The following is a 2,499-nucleotide window of genomic DNA, read 5'->3' as shown; positions in this document are numbered from 1 at the left end:
AAAGTATCGGTATCGGGCGAGTACTGGAAAAAGTGGTATCGGTGCATCCCTAGCGCAGAGGTATGCTAATACATACGTTGACAGGCAGGTAGGAAAGCCAATTAAAATGCTCGGACCGAGCTTTTTGATTGGATGAACATTTCTTGGTCCTACGCCTTCCACAAAATATATAAATACAGATAAATACATTTAGACCACTTAACTTAATGATTGCTATGGAGATGTGAAGAGACTTTCAACCAGCATGACAAAAATGTTTTTGAAGACAATCACCTATTATTGCACCTGTACTCTTGTATCTTTTTGTTCCGATTTTCATATACTTCTGCTTCAAATCAAAGTTTGTAATGTTGTGATTCACCTTGTAGCTGGTTAGTTTGGTTCATGGTTTGTAACTCTTTAAGAAAAGACTGTGAAAAGAACTAGTGTCAAAAATACCTCAAATACTTGCACTCCGTACCACTTGCCACCACCCCAACTGACTGTTTCAACTGGAAATATGGCAACATAGGAAAGAAAACTGTTTTGTCACGAAGTCTTTAATAGTGATGGGCTAATATCACTAGGGTGCCTTTTGGTGTCCTGAACAAAAACGAATTTGCCATGATAACTTAATATAAAAATTACTATGAAAGGGTGTGGCTAAGTTTCTATATTTATAACAAAAGCATTACTTGGCTCTTTAGATACATTTTCTAGATTTTTTGTTTTGTTTTGTGTAAGAGGATGCATGTTATTTTGCTATGTCCCATGTACTGCTCATTAAATTTGAATGATAGTAGAATATTGTCAAATCATAAAAAGGGTGGACATAGCATTCATTTGTAGTTAATATTGCTAAAAACGAATTGGGGGGGGGGATCAATGTGATTGAGGATGTTGTAAATATATTATTTATTATTATTATATAATTTTTTCGAAGTTGAATAAATGTTTCATTGTCATATTTTGTCATGCTTTGTGTTCTGCATTATGTGTTCACCCCATCATGTGCTGGTCCACCCTGTCATCTTGATATTTTACAATAATATTTTAAATAATTCAATCATATCTATATAATCCAGTCTGTTCAATAGCTATGTGTGGGAGCAACAACATGCAAACAAAAAACTGCATCCAAATATCAGTTTTCTCCAAATAAGAAAAAATACATGTGCGAATTGTACGAGCTTCTTTAAAAACACATGGTTTACATAAAATATTTTATGTATTTATAATTTGAAAGCAAACAAATAACCCTGTTTAGGAAAGGGACATCATACCTTTCAGAAAATATAATTTGCATCTTAATATTGCAATGAAAATGTATTTAACAGTAATATATATTTTCATTACAGGGTGGACATATCTTATGGTTTATGCTTCGAATAATGGCCCATAATTATAAAAAAAAATGTGTGGGAGCTCAGCTAATACGTTTCTATAGTACTTGAGTGTCTACTATTTATGACATGACATAAAGCGAATAGGAAATTAAAACCAAAATTTTTGAGTATTGTGAGGGTTAAAAGGCACTCTATGGTGATATTGACCCTGATATTTATTTAGATTTTATATTATTTTAAATTTTTCATGCAGGTTTTCAATTTATGAGTGTGGTGCGTGTAATTTATGCTGTAGAAAAGAATGTCTCTCCTGACTGGCTACATCACTGCATTTTTTGAAAACACAAACAGCAGATAGCAGTCTGGCCGCATGTACACGCCACATCATCTTCAACAGGCAGAGCTACAAAAGAGACCGAACTCATCACTGTATAAAATATTTAGAGTAGGACTGCCATTCACCTAGGAGGGCTTTTGTGTCATGACAATGCAGTTGGCAAGGGGGACCATTGATATGTTTAAATATATACACTTTCATAAGAAGGGCAAAAATGGGCATAAAAGCACCAAAGCCTTCAGTAAATGTGTGTCCTTGAAATTCAAGAGGTACTGTATCCCATTAATAGCCCCTTGTTTCCAGACAGGTCTGCTCATTAGTAATTGAACTCAGCCTGCATTCTCCCTACCTCAACAAAAAATGCACACAGCAAAAGCCCTTGTCTCCTGAGACGGTGAAGTTTGTTAAATTCTTGAGCTACACTTCAGTAAGAGGCAAATGAAGACAATTGATCATGTTACATTATAATGCAAAAAGCGGCACTGTAATTTCATTTTACATCATATAACTGGGGTTAGGAACAGTCATTAACTAGAAATGGAATGCAGACAATTCTGTTTGGATCTACATTAAAGGGGTCATATGATGCGATTTCAAGTTTTCCTTTCTCTTTGGAGTGTTACAAGCTCTTGGTGCATAAAGAAGATCTGTAAAGTTGCAAAGACTAAAGTCTCAAATCCAAAGAGATATTCTTTATAAAAGATAAGAGTCAGCCACACCTACCTAAAACGGCTCGTTCTAACACGCCCCCACACTGTAAACCCGAACAGTACTACTAACTTATAAAGATTAAGAACACTGCAATTAAAGTCTGTTAAATCGTTGATGCAACTTATA

This window comes from Sinocyclocheilus rhinocerous, unplaced genomic scaffold (genome assembly GCF_001515625.1).
Source record: "Sinocyclocheilus rhinocerous isolate Xijiao unplaced genomic scaffold, SAMN03320098_v1.1 scaffold387, whole genome shotgun sequence".
Lineage (NCBI taxonomy): Eukaryota > Metazoa > Chordata > Actinopteri > Cypriniformes > Cyprinidae > Sinocyclocheilus > Sinocyclocheilus rhinocerous.
This window is presented reverse-complemented; position numbering follows the sequence as displayed.